Source organism: Parus major, chromosome 3 (assembly GCF_001522545.3).
Source record: "Parus major isolate Abel chromosome 3, Parus_major1.1, whole genome shotgun sequence".
Classification (NCBI taxonomy): Eukaryota; Metazoa; Chordata; class Aves; order Passeriformes; family Paridae; genus Parus; species Parus major.
Window position 1 is genome coordinate 17,508,985 of NC_031770.1, and position 15,065 is coordinate 17,524,049.

At 42.4% G+C, this 15,065-nt stretch overlaps 1 long non-coding RNA gene across 1 annotated transcript in view; it reads left to right on the forward strand.

The window, feature by feature from the left end:
- The first annotated feature begins 4,058 nt into the window (after positions 1–4,058).
- LOC117244169 overlaps positions 4,059–15,065 on the forward strand; it is a 33,385-nt gene continuing 22,378 nt past the window's right edge. The window contains exon 1 of the long non-coding RNA XR_004496746.1: positions 4,059–4,267. This is a non-coding gene — a long non-coding RNA (uncharacterized LOC117244169). The remainder of the gene's footprint in view (positions 4,268–15,065) is intronic.

Sequence of the window (15,065 nt, forward strand, 5' to 3'; positions counted from 1 at the left end):
GGGGAAATTAGAGAACGTGTCTCAAGCACTGCCAAGCTTTGTGCAACTGCCCATGTAACACTAAAGAAAGCTCCAGCATCTATTGAACTCATTTACAAATAACCTGCATGAAAGCTGTGAATTTAACACTGTATGACAGCTCTAAAGAATGGAATCACTGCTCCTGTATAAGGTCACCGCAGGTCACTTCTCACCCCTTCAAGCCTGTCAGCTGAGTGCATCAATGATTCAAGGAGAAGCATGGAAAAGTCTTCTGGGAACAGTGATGCTTTGAATCAGTTTGGCTCCTGCAGTTCTTGTGTCTGTTGCTGCATCTGCCAGCTTCAGTGATGTGGTGAATATGAGCTGTAGGAAGTGGCAGGGAGCTGTTCCTCTCCCCACTCTTTGGATGAGGCAGCTTGTAACTTGTTTAGAGCAGGAGGGGTTCCCAACTAGTTCCTGATTGATTTGGCTCACATGCAGCAGGGAGGGTAATGAATTGCTCCTGTTACATCCCTATGCACTTGTCTTGCATTCAGCAGCAAGCCTAACATTCCAAACATTCAAAGTGGTGTTGTTACCCTCCCAACTTTCTGAGAGAGATATAAACCAAGGTATTTAAGGCAGGAATACGTGTGATCTTTTTAGTTTTGGTATGTCACAACCACCTGGTTTTGAAGGTTGTAAGCACTTGCAAGCTTTGGGTTTGCTCCTCCTTTTACTAAAGATACACTTACTGGCTGAGTTCTCATCTTCTGGCACGTTGGGTAGATGGGGTCTTCCATCCTGAAATACCTTCTTGCAGACTGTTTGCTCTTTGATGTACTCCAGCATCAGATTCCCGGCTTTGCTTTCACAGGTACAATTTCCATTTATTATATATACTTGAATATGTAGTAGCAGGTTTTCACTGGCTTTTTCAGGTGTGCTGTCAAGTGTATTGTGTGGCCCTTTAACCAGAAATAGCTACATAAGGAATCCTGCACAGTGCAAAAGGATGTTCCCTATACATAAATATATCACAACACCTGAAGCAGAAAAGAAATGTGTGAAAACAAACATCCAGGAGTTGGTGGAACAGGAGCTGAAGATTACCTGTAAGGCCTTTATTTGTTCATCTGAGCATGTACAACAAATGTAGTTCTCAACAGAATTCTCAGATGTGCAGTGACATGTTTTCCTATTTGGCTGTTGAGCAGCAGGAAGTATGGCACTTGTGTGGCTGCACAGCTGCCTCTTCCATTGCTGGGGTGTGTTTTCTTTCAATACATTTGCAGTTCTTTATATAAGTGGTTTGTTCTGTTACTCCCCCTGCTTTATTGGTTTATTCCAAATTGTGTCCCCCCTCTCCCCTATACCATAAATCATTGTAAACCCTACCCTCTGTTCCCAAACCTTCCCATGTCTTCCCTGCCCCTCCCATTGACTTCTCAATCCCATCTTGTACCTACCCCTTTTTCTGGGACCTTCCCTTTCAATCACCTGGTATTTGACATCCTATTGGATTATGCAAACTCTTCCCTCCCCCTTTGCTTTCCCATTGGTTCATCTGTTGTGACCCCTGCCTTGTGCTCCTCCCCTAAGTCTTCCCTATTGGTTTATGAGTTGTACCTGCCCCTTGATCCTCCCCTATATATAAGTTGCTGTACACTCTATTTAGTTGTATTTTGTTCCTGGCCCCTTCTGTAGAATAAATGCCTTTGGAAACCTTTACAACGTCCCTTCCCTCGTCTTTACCTCAACCCTTGGCACATCCACAGCGTGCATTGGAAAGCAGACTTGCTGAGCTGAGCAGCCCTGCTTTACCTCCACTGAAGGCTACTCATAGCCTGAGGGAGGCCACACTTGGAGCAGTTTGGGTAGGGATAGCCAATGATTCCCCCAAGCCACTGCGTCATTCCATGAGCTGCAGGGTCCACAGGAAATGCTGTGGGCTGTGAAACTCAACCCAGCGAGGAGGCACACACCATTTTGACAGGAAGAATCAGACATGGGCTGCAAGGTTAGTGTGAGGGATAGGAAAAGAGGTCATGCATATCTTCCAAAGGCAGATTAATTTAAATTTGTGGCAATGCCACAATTGCTTCCAGAGGTTTTACTCCCACCTCTACTTCTTAAGTCTTGCTGGCATTCATAAACAAATACAGCTCGATGCAGATCCCAGTTGCTGGTGTGAATGGGAAGGAGTGACAGGAGTGTGAAGTGGGAAAGTTGTTTTTTGGCAGTAGCTGGTGGCTGTGTTGGTTTCAAGTAGTTACAGAACAAGAGTTCATGGCTCTGGGCACTCACAGGTTTTGGTTCTAGTTGTGCAATTATATGTAGGTTTATTTCCAGGTCTAACACTAATTTTTTTAACTGAATATCTTGGGGTTTTATCTGCTTAGTTTGGAAACACTGATAATATGCCTTATGTACCTCAAGTTATCTTAAGCACTCTCAAGCCCTTCATGTATTTATGTTTGGAGATCAAAAAGAACAAATTCCTGTCTGGAGTGGATTTGATGTGAGGCAACCCTGCCATCACAGGGGGGTTGGACTAGATGATCTTGAGTGGTGCCTTCCAACACTAACATTTCTGTGATTCTGTGATTTATATCACCCACTATGGTGTTCTGATCATCTCCCTGTTGCCCTTTACCACATCACAAAGCACACCTGGAAGTGGGAGATCCTGAACGCTTCCATGGACACTAATTCTTCTGCTTTTTGTGCTACAGCAGCTCAGCCACTCCTCCAACCTTTTCCTTTGTTAGTTCACCTGTGAGTGTGTGTTTTAGGCAGTAGCTCTCTCCCTTTACTCTAGAGTAGACAAAATGTTTCAGTGAGAAATGTCACATGTGGGATGCTACTGGGTGCTCCTGTTCCTGGTACTGGGATATGCATGTTGGTGAAACGATTAACAGAGAGTAGCTGGGGCCATGTATTTGTGTGTTTCTGTTCAGAGTAACTCTCCACTCAGCTCTGCTGCTCTGAAGTGTGGGAGGTGTGGGGTTTTCCCATTCTGTGGGTGTCCTCTGTCTTGCTTGGTGTCAAAGGCAAGCTGTCTTCCTGAGCTTGTGAAAATGTTAGGGGTTTGGGAGCTGCTTCCTTAAGCTGATGCTGGTGCAGGTGGAAAACAAAGAAGAGGAGGACAGGGTGAGTAAAGAGAAGGCAGGCCCAGTATGTGCTCTTCTCCCACTGGTCTGCTGGATGGAGATGAGCTGTGGAGTAATGTCTTCAGAATCTTTTAGGTTGGAAAAGGCCTCTAAGATCATCAAGTCTAACCTTTTACCAATTGCCACCTTGTCAATTAGATCACAGCACAAAGTGCTGGGTCGAGCTGTTTCTCAAACGTGCAGGGATGGCAACTTCACCACTACCCTGGACAATGCATTCAAACACTTAAAAACTCTTTCAGTGAAGTTTTTCCTGAGGTGATGTTCTGCTCCTTTGCTGTCCTGCCTATTATGGGGCTGAGAAGGCATCAGCAATGGGTTCTGTTTGCTTCCTGTGATCCCTGATTCCCTTGCTGTTGGCTAAAACATCATTAAGCTTGTTCAGAAGGAGACTGTGTGGATTTGTTTCTGAAAGCTTTACAGAAATCTGTGGACAAATTGTCTAAGCTCAGGGCATTTCCAGATTGCATATCCTTAATTGTATTAAACACTTCAGAGCCATCTGACAGTTTGTCTCACAGTTGCACCATCTGGTCTGGAAATTTAGGCAAGCTTTACTTCCTGGAAAAACTCGGAGACAGTCACATTGGAGTGTCATTAAATGGCCCCTGGGCTGCTCTTTGATGGAGAACAGGCTACTATAGTGTCACTGCTGATAGTGTGCTGATTGAGAGAAACAAGGTTTTAGGGGCTCATTAGTTCTGATTAATTAGGCTAAAATACAGCTTTCTTGCCCTTCTTGTCTTTGCAAAATGACTAGTTACCCCCCAATGCAAACCATAAAAATTGGCTTTATTTTAATTTCTTTGTATTTGTAAATATGTACACAAATTAGTCTGCTTTCAAAATAAATTCTTGTTGTGTTTTACAGGTTTACTTGACTGCACAGCACTTGAAGACTTTAATGCACTTGTAACACCCATGTGAGGTAGGGTGTATGGCTACCTTCACAGCAGCAACAGGAGGACCCATGGAAATAAGGTCATGTAGGAGAAGCTGTTTTTCATGAGGATTACACCAGCTGCATGAAAACCCCTTTAGTGCTGATTTCACACCTGTTAGCTCCTGTGTGCTCGCTCTCTTTCCCTAAGGTGGAGGAAACCCTGAAAATAACTTGCTAAGAGATTCCCAAGGTGAGATGGGTGTCCCAGGCCAAGTGTGCAGACACGGTGTGTGGTGGGCTCAGGAAAGCTCCTGTTTCAAGAGGGAAACTTACTAATGCCCTCTCATCATGTGGTCAGTGTGCTCTGCTCTGGCTGGCTCAGAGGGGTTGAGGATGCTGCTTTCCGTATCTGAAAATTTAGGAACAGGTTTTCATTCTCTTTTGTAGTTGGCAAGGAGAGGCAGGGTGGCCACTACTGAAGGGCAAGAGAAATGATTAGAGAAATGCTTTCATTTGCATGCTGTAGCCACTGCAGACTCAGTTTTTTTGATAATTTTGACCAATAAACAAAGATTTTCTGTTTAAAATTATTTGAAGACCAGAGATCTATTTGTTTGCTTGAATCTGCCAGTAATTAGGTCCAATAATACATCATATTTCCCAAAAATGCTATGGATCACAGAAGTAAACCTGTATCTCCAGAGAATCACTTTCGAATTTACAGGAGAAGCTGATTTGGTTTGAAATAAAATCCTGAACATTTCATGGACTCAAACCTGAATTGTATCTGGAGACTTATCTGGAGGCCATCCCATTCCTTCCAGTTCCAGATTGGAAGTGGGTGAGTCCAGATGAGAAATTAAGTCTGCTCAGCTAGAACTTGTGCCCTGACATCAGTAAGCAGTCAGCAGTGGCAGACAAGAATGCTTTTCTCTTCTTTGGATTTGCTGGTTTTTCACCTGCAGGGCTGAACATCTAGGAGATTGTCTTATAGCTTGTGTGGAACATGTGGGACTTCCCAGCTTCCTGCTTCAGCTTCTGTGTTCACCATGCTGTGAGATAAATGCTTAATGGCTTTTTTTTTAATTCCCTTTTGCTCCACTCTCTCTCCCTCTTCCCCCATTCGCAGCTCTCCCCATTGAGAGCATGTATTATTAGGAAAGATGATTTTCTTTGACAGCCAATATAATCAACCAGACACAGTCTGTTATCAGTGCACTGTTCTTGGGTAAGATTCAGTATTTGTATGACACAGCAAAGTTCTTTGCTTGTTACCTGTTCTTCTTCTGAATAGGAAAAGCCTCAAGCCTGATTGCACCATCTGGGATGATCCCAAGATCAAGACTGAAATTTTGATCAGTTCTGTGTGCTAAGGGAGGCTGATTGCTCCTGGTTTCCAGAGGGTAATTCCAAAGCAATGCTGTGGAAGTGAAATGACATTAGTCAATACTGGAGCCAGGATAAACACGACCAGAAGCTGAGACATTTCTCTCTTCCTCTTAGGTGACACAGCAAGCAATGCTGCCTTGCAGCAGGGTGCAACTTTAGGGTTGTTGGTGTCTGGGTAAAATACACTGTTGGGTGAGGAGACTTTGTTCTGCCCAGCTTTATTCCTGGCCCTCTTACAATCTGCTGTTATTTTCTGCCGTGCTTCCAAAGGTGCAGCTTCAGGAAGAGAGTACAACAGTGGCTTGAGGCATCTCTGCTTCTGTTTCTTAGCTTCTGAGCTGCTCAGGGGCCAGTTGAAATTAGAGCAGCCCCTGTGGGTGCTCCTGCACACACTGTACCCACCTGCTCCTGTTTCTGGAGCACAGAATGCCTCAGTCACACCCCTGTCCCTGACTTTGCCCCTGTGCCAAGGACAGAGATGGTGGCACTGTACGAATACAGGCTTTGTGATGCTCCATAGCAGCTGTTGTATTGGTGGAGCAGTCTGAAGGCCAAAATGTGTTTCTGAAATGTTTATATTGTTTCTTTAGGGTGTTGCAAGAGTTGGAGTTTATGAGTTTTGGTGTTACAGAACCCAGGTTTTAATATGTTGGAGGCAAGTTTAGCTTGTGTCTCATAGAGGCAGAAATGAGGGTGGAGGCATTCCAGATACACTTGTGAGTTTGTCTAGCTCAGCAGGTGACTAAGACCTTGCTGTGTGTCCCAGTGTAGCAATACCAGTGATGAGAAACTGCAGATAGAAGCAATGGATACATTGCTCAGCTTCCCACACATTCCTTAAGTGGATGATCTGGAGAGCAAAATAAGATCGTCAAAGGTTTTCGGAAAAGTCAGCCAAAGATGGTGTCTATATGGGCCAATTCCTTAAAAAAAACAACAAAACAACAAAACAAAAAAACCACAAACATTTTGGTTGGCTAAGAAAACTTGGCATTCAATAATTTTTTACCCCAATAATATGGGGTATTTTGACAGAAAATGGGCATTGCTTAAAAAAAAAAAAAAAGAAAAAATCCAAATTGCAGAGAACGACAAAAAGAGACCATTTTTCATGAAAGAATGGCATATGACCCATTCCTTCCATGTCTTAAAATTGCTTCATTATTTGGGTGAATTATTTATAACTAACTGGGCTTTCCTTCACTCAAGCCCCTATAGTTCTGTGCAAGAAAAGGAATTTTCCATTACAGAGGCATGTAATGGGGTTTTGAATTTAATATTCATGTGGTGTGATGTGGGTCTCTGAGTAAAACATCCTGCCTGAACATGAAGCACCAGCACTAACCTGGTTCAGCAGAACACTGAGCCCCTCTCATTTCATAGGCCTGGTTGTCTGCTGTGTCACAGGCATAAGGGAATGAAACCTGAACTCTTGCAGTCCCACCGCTGAGGGGTGTCATGAAAAGCCTTCTCAAGGTTTTTCTGCATTTCCTGGTGGATTGCAAGAGCAGCCAGCAAGATGAGTGTTCCAGAAAACTTCCATTTTAGTAGCCTCATTGCTTCAGTGAGATGTGCATTGTCCATACCAAACATGATTTCCTCTTCCCAATGAAGATGAAGAAAGCTGTGCCTCCCTTTGCCCCAGGTAATTAGCACAGACCTTCCCCAGGAGGGTAAAGGTCTCTCCTGCTGCATATTGTTCGTGCCTTCTCCAAAGTGAAGCTGCTTTTCCAAGGTGTAAACACTCTAGCAAAGGTTGTGTGTTGCTGCTTGGAACAGTTTTTCCAGCTGGGAATGTGCTACTCTGATTGCCTCTCCATTTTTAATTTATTTTTTTGTAATTTTGTGGTATAAATACAGAAAGATAAAAACAGATAGATCTGTTGCTGAACTAGAAGGCTGAAAACTTTTCATTTTCCATTTTGACGCACAAGCAAATTTATTTCTTGTATTCTATATTTTTTGTTTAGAGTATTGGATTTTCGGTTTTTTTCCTTAACCTCATGAGGAGTTATTTTTTAATATTTATAATGCACTTTCTCAGCTGAAAGAGAAAGAGGAAGAAAATGGATTGCTGATCTAAATATCAGGGATGTAATTGTTTTCTCCCACAAAAATGAGCATGCAAGGGACTAAGAAGGAACTAATTTAGAAATGTTTTCCCCCCATCTTTTGTCCCTTGTTGCTGAAATGGGGAATTTTCTTCCAAAACTCCCACTGAGATCCCATGGGACTCTAAGCTGGTTTCTGCCCATCCAAAGGCTGATGTGAGTTTTGGAGCAACTGCTGAATTCTTTGGAGTTGTGTTCAGGCCCTGCTGAAGCCAGTGGCGAACAAGGGCACAAGGTGAGGTCAGTCAATGATGAGGGCTGAGCCAGCTCAGTCTTTCCTTTCACTGCCTGCAGATGTGAGTTCTCTGTGAACTCCAGGGAGTTCAGGGAAGGCCATTCCAGTTTCTGAAGCACAGCTGAAGTCAGTCATATCATTTACTTTGTGGAAGAATGTGCAGTCAAGCCTTTCTTGAGAAAGAGAGAAGGTGTGCTGTGGGCTCCAGGAATGCCGTGGCATCCTTTATAAAGCCGCTTAGAGGAAACCAGTTCCTTCTTTCTTGCAGCAGAACCAACAGGCAGAAACCCGTGTCCTGGGGGCAGCTTGGGTTGTGGCCATGATGTTACAGCACTTCAGAGCTTGTGGGCCCCATCTCTACATGTTCCAGCTGCACAGTGAGTTTGAACAGGCACCTTGTGAGCTGTGTCTGTCTGAAAAAAGACTGAGGAATCCGACACAGACCAATGCTGATAGTGCTTTAACCATAGGGTTGTTTGTAACCTGCTTGGAGCACCAAATGCCTTATTTTGTTTAGCAAGCCTGGAGAATTCATCAGGAAATAAGTTTGTACCCTTCCTTAATGAGATGAATTATATCTGTGCTAACCATGACAGATATAATTCAGCTTACTATGCAAGGGCCCAAATAATTTATAAGCCAAAAAAAAAAAAAAAGAAAATGTTGTTCAAGAGCAGACTTTGTAAACAACTCAATCTTGCCAATTCCTGTGGTACTGAAAGAATTAGTTTCCTTCTGGTTGTCTAGGTAACAAACTCTTTGGGGCTAGTATTCAGGCAGTATAAATCAGCAGAGCTTTTATGCTGACTTGTATCAGTTTGTATCCTCCTGCAGCTTGTACAGCACCGTGAGCAGTGCCAGCTCCTTCCAAATGCATCACATTTTAGCATCCACCAGGTATCTCTGAAGGCAGGTGCTGGCTATAAAGGCTTGTGTTCTGCACCAATTCTAGTTGTCACATCCTTTGTGCCTCTTGACAGTCCTTGTCAGCTAGACACCATTCTGATGGATATAAAGGATCTCAGTGAACAGAGATGGGTGTCTGCTGCATGCCATGAGATGTGTGGTTGCTTTGGCCTCCCAACTCACTGTTCAGGCCCCTTTTACCCTTACTCTGGTGTAGGCAAGGGTCAAGGGAAGGACATATCTTTGAGAAGCAAGAGTTTTTCTTCTTTTGTGTAGTGGAGTGTGTCCTCCCAGTGTCTTACTGTGGATGGTAATGGGCTAACTAATGAGATTTGGTGTAGAAACTATTCATCAGTTATGCAAATCAGATGTGAAAATAATGTGCTTGGGGCTTTTGATTTGGGTTGGATTTTTTTTTTTCTCTTAAAACACAGAGCATACGGTTGCCTTAATGCCAAGAGGGAGAGGGAAGTGGTATGAAATGTTCCTGCTGGATGTGTTTTTATCATCCTTGCTGTAGTTGGTTCACTCTCTGAGGTACTTCATCTTTAATGGAAGCTGTTTAGCGACAGCAGAAGAGATGCTAAGATGCTCTGTTCTAGACAGCAGTGGAGGGGCTTTCAGCCCTAGATCTCAGTGCTGGGGTCATTTTGATGGCTACAGGATTTGACAGCCTTGTTTGCAACAGCTGCATTTTTCCTGCTTGCTCATTATATGTAGAGAATGTGAATCCCTGGGAAAATAGTAATGGATGGAAAGAAGACTCTTGAGCCACCTTGCTGTTATGGCAAGACACTATTGGGCCCTGCATGCTGTGTGGGATGAGCTGGGATCAGAGCTCAGGTGGAAAGCCCTGGGAGCCCATGAGCAGTGCCAGGGAGCAGCAGGGGCAAGGGAGGAGCTAGGCTGGGATGTGCAAGGATCCTGCCCAGCAAGGCCAAGCATCCCTCCCTTAGCTACCCAAAAAACAGAGGCAAGCAGTAGTAGCAAGGCTCCAGGAAAGCTTTTGCTTCCTTACCCAGCTCCTGAAAATAGTGTTGTGTTTGAGTAGAAATGCAAAATCTTGTGTCAGCCTAGTGTGAAGACTGCACATAAAATAATGAAAGGTCTGGAAGCAGGGAATCGGGATTCCAGTTGCAGTTCTGACTTAGAGTCCTGTTGCACGTGGCAGAGTTTTTTCCCTTCCTGTGCAAGTGTATAAATGGATGCTACAGCAGATGCCTGCTTTGGGATTTCTTCATTCAGTTCCCAGCAGAAGCCAGGAAAGTGAATTAGAAATAATTTTATTAAAATTAGAATGAATAATGTTGTTTTTTCTGTCTAAACTTTGGCATATTTGGAGTCCAAGACTGCAGCTGAGTTTGGCTGTGATCCAACATGAATGACTATGAACCTCTTTTACATTGCTTTTTTTTTTTTTTACCATTTACTCCTTGTCATTAAAAAAAAAAACTCATGTAAAACCACAATTTGAGTTGCTATTTGGACTCATTTCTGATAAGCTGTCAAAAAAAAAAAAATTATGACGTTGCTCCAGTGAAAATACTTGGTTTAGTTTTTTCTCATTTTTTGCATGTTTTTCATCACCAGCAACTGAGTTGTTGTTTATCCTTGTCACTGATGTTTTCAGGAGGCTTCAACCTATATTTCCTGTTTTGCCCTATGATACAAGATGCTTATGTGAAAGTAAAACACAAAAAGCATTGCTATACATTTATTCCATAAATTTTATGTATTTGTGCATGTCCATTTTTTGTTGCAGAGACAAGCCTGTTTTTAAACCTCCAAATCAGAATTTCAGTTGAGGGAACTTTTCTTAGTCTATGATTGTGAAGGTCTACTATAGCTGCAGCTGTAGAGGCTTGATTTTATTCTTGATGGAAGGAGTGAATTTCCTTAAAGGATGTCTTTGCTTTTGTCAGAAACTAATTTTGTCACACAATTGGCAAAGTACTGGAATGTCAGAGCAGATGTCAGAAAACAAAAGGAGATCAGACATCATCAGATGCTTTAAAACAAAGAAATTTTCCTCTGGCAGAAGAAACCCTAGCCAAAACAAAAAACCCAAAAACAAAATCCAAAAACTTAAAAAACCTCAACATGTTGGACAGCATAATTTTTTAAGAAACTTTAAGTGACAAGAGGCATTACCTTTTTAGATGTCACAATTGCTTCTACTCTTTCTGGAGTATTTTGCACTGCAGAGAAGCAACACTTAGAAAAGCAACACTTTTGGTCAGAGGGATGTTCTTTGTGAGGTTCTTTAGTTGTTGCTTCAACGAATTTGAACTCTGCTCCCTTTTATAGTGAGATAACAATGGAAGTTTTGCAAATGTCCAGCAGAAGATGACTGACCATTTCTGCAACCTGAATTGTTCAGAGAAGGGATATTTGACAATCTGAGCAATAATTTAAACTGATCTGTAGTTTGATAGGTGTAATATATGTTTGTATAATTTGTATTTTATTGTATATGTATATAAACAGAAAGGGAAATAAAAAATTGTTACAGATATCAAACAGACATTCACAACGAGGAATTACAACATGACAGCCAGGAGCCGAAGGAGAAAGAGTAATTTGCAAAAGAACAGGAATGGCACCAAGGAGGGCAAGGCTCACCCAAGCAAGACAGGTGCTCTAACGACCCAGTGATTAATATCTGATACTGACCTGATCTGATTCTCCAGGACCATGCATCTCAATACCCAGTTCCCATAACTCTCCCCCTCTCTTGGAACCTGTGTTAACAATCCAACAGAAAAATTCTCCAGACCATGCATCTTGTACTCAGTTCTCATAAAATCTACTCAGACTTTTCCTCCCTTCTCGGAAACTTAGTTAACAAACCAACAGAAAATACGAATATGCAACAAACTTTGGAAGAAAGAAAGAAACTGAGACTGCACAGCCTCAGGCTGTATAAAAACTCATCTCTCCAAAGGACAGGTGGTGAACTTGGGGGAATCAGTGTGATAGAGGCTGGTTCAGAGTTCACCCAGTGCCGATCCCGGGCTCGACGCTGACCGTGATTGTGGTTGTTTCCAAAATTAGGTTTGGCAAATTTTTCAGTTAAATTGTTATTGATAAATTTGGCTGAATTTCATTTATAACATAGGGGATTTTGAAAATACAAGTCTAAACCTCATCTTTTTGCACTTTTAAATGATCAGGTCCTCCTTTGTACACTTCTAGAATAGCCCCCCATAAAATTGAACTGCCCTAGCTTTAAAAAACCCTCCAATAGCTATTGTCTTACAGAATGATTTAAACCCAAAAACAAGAAAGAAAATGGAAGAAACAAACTAGTGACAGAAATTTGCATATGGAGAATAGATTAAAATATTTTTATTGTTTACCTATATTAAAAAAGAAGAAAATTATTCTGTGGAATGCTGTATTGTATAAAAGCTTACATAATTTACTCAGTTAGCTCTTCATAATGACAACAGATTTGATTGGACATACTTGTCAGGAAAATCCACAAACACCAGAGGTTTATGTCCAAAAAGGAGACAGGAGTCCTGAAGCTTTATTCAAATAAAGGGAGAGAGTCCACCAGGGCACACGCTCGTGGGGTTTTCTCTCTTGGTGTTTAGGTGGGCGCAGCCTCCTTTTATCCTAAACTGGCTGCTCCTTGCTCTCTTCCTTTCCCCATTGGCTGAGGTACTAGGAAAGTACAGCCTTCCCGAACTGCCTTCCACATATTGCTCCTTGAACCTATTATTTTACCCCAAAAGGGTAAAGTTCAGGCTTGTGCTGAGCCTTGTCTGTTATAGGAGCAGAGCTGTCTGGGCTCTGCAACAAACCTGCCCAGTGTTAGAAGAGACATTAAACCCCATTTCAAAGACATTAACACCCACACTTTCACTCATGGAATTGTTTGTAAGGACATTAGCTTTCCTCTCATACTGTACCTTCAATCAAAGAAGAGTGTCTCTGTGGAAGAGGTGTTCACTAGTGCAGACACTCATCCATATGGGCTGGGCATGGAAACTTCTCTGTTCCTCAGCATCTGTTTTCAGAGCCAGTGAGGGAAGAAGCTACACAACAGAGAAGACTGATCTTGGTAATTTACCAGATCAATAAGGCAAAATACGGCTGTTGGAAGGAGCACAGCACAGGGAAAATAGTTACCAGCAGGTTCACAGCCAATTTTGATGCCATTATATGTACTGTAGAAGTATCTGGCCTTTCAACCTGAGCTCATTTGAATCCTTTGAAGGATGTGTGTAAAGGCGGAGAAAAGGTTTGGCTTCAAAGAGCAGCAAGAACTATTTTTTGTTTCAAAACACATATGTATTTTTGTCTATCTCTTGCAGAAGAAAAGGGTTTCAATGCTGGGAAGAGTTTATCATGTTAAGTCAGCTTATTTGGTCCATCTCAAGATAAAGATGGGATTTAGGATGTGTCTTTCTGGCTTGGGACCCATCACAGGAATGAACAAGGCATTGATGGATAACAGGAGAGCAGGACCTTGCCCTTTCAGACCCATGTGCTCACCTGCACATTTGCTTTTTGGACCTCCCTGAGAGGTGCTGATGGGCTGTATGTGCCTGCATTGTTCCTGGGATTTCTGCCATCCTTTGCTGCTCTGGAGCAACTCACTGACTGTTTGCTAGGAGTGCACCATGAAATGTTCCTGCTCCTGGTGAATGGCAGCTCTGACTGTAATGGGATTTCTCAGAAGGATAACTATGACGTTTAGACTGAGCATCGCCAGATTTACAAGTGCAGAGGTGGCCCTGTGTAGCACTGAGATGTGCTCCAGACAAGTGCTGTTCCCTGTCCTTTTTCAGCCTAGCACTATGTCAGAGCACTGGGGCTTTTGCTGCAATTATTGACCCAATTTATTAAAATTTTAATAAGAGCTGCTGACTGTGGAAGAGCCAGGCAGTGTCTGGAAAACATCTCACCAAGAGCCATTACAGCTCCCAGTGCGTGCATAGGGTATGAGCAAGCACTTAGCTGCTCTCAGCCAGGCACACGGCTGAGCCTCCGGAGCTCTTCTGCCCTCACTGAAGGAGGTGGATGTTTTGTAACTCACTCCCCATGTCTGGCCTTGCCCTGGATTTCACAGATCTGTCCTAACTGTCCATCTATGATGACCCTGAGCTTTTGCATAATTCTTATAGACCAGCTTGCTCTCCACTCTGAGATGTATTAACTTGACTCATCCATATCCATGATAGCAAACAACACCACGAGCTCTACTAACACATTGCTGCCTCCTGCCTTGTGGTTCTTTCTGTAACAGGGATGGAGGGACACAGCACAGGAGGGAGAAGTGACTGGAATTTTCCTAGTGCTTAGAAAAATGTACTCTCCTTTCATTACAATGTTCTCAGAAGGCAGAACAATTCATGTCAGTGCAGCAGCAACTTGCTCTCTCTACCTTTTCTTAACAAAGTTTTCTCCCCCCTAGTTCCACCTACCTGGAGTGGGAGATGACATCACTGGTAACAGCAGTGAAAGGTTGAAATGGCCAAAGTACAACATCATTGTGGAAAAGGACCATGTGATTCATTAGAAATGCAAATGCAATGTTCAGAAGGGGGATGAAGAAATCCTCCTAGGAGTTTTGCTGGAAACAATGGGATAAATAACTCTCCAACACTATTTTCTGGCATTAGAAAGTAAACATTATTTTATTCACAGCACCATGGTGATAGCTCCACCTGGATGCACACCCACTTACCAAACTTTTTCACTGTTTATAAATCTTTTGCAAACAAATCAATGTTCATTGGTTACAAAGTACATAAATCTCTTAATTAGTATTCTATCTTCTCTTTGTTATTTGCTACTTCTCATGCTAATTAATCCACATTTTCAGCCTTTTTACTATATTCTTCCTTGATAGAGTTTTCAGTACAAATGCTGAACGGTCTTCTTTAGTCTTTTTTTATCTCTGGTTTTTGCACCATGTCCTTGTGGTCTATAAATTCTGCATTCCTGGTGTCCAGTTTTCAGCATACATCCTCTCCCTCAGGCTTTGTTCATGAAAGCATATCAAGGCTGATTTAGCAAAACTTAAAGTTTCAGTGCTTTTCCCATCCACAGCAGTCTGTGAAAAAAACTTTGCTATGTGCTGGCTAAAGCGGAAGATTACACAGCTTATTGTTATGATTAATTAAAACAATGAATTAGAAGAGTTAATTAAAACAATTAATTAATAAAGTTAATGAGGAAAGTTATATCATTTCCAACAGAAGGATGTTCTGAGAATGGTTTTTAGGAATAATGGAATGAGACAAAGGAAACACAAATTTTGGCTGAACAAGTAGAAAATTTGCATAGCTGAGATTCATTACACCAAGAGATACTCTCCTAGGATTGGAGGTAGAAGAATACATCTTTTGAGTAATTGGAAACTGATGGGTGGATAAACCCAGGGAAATGATCCT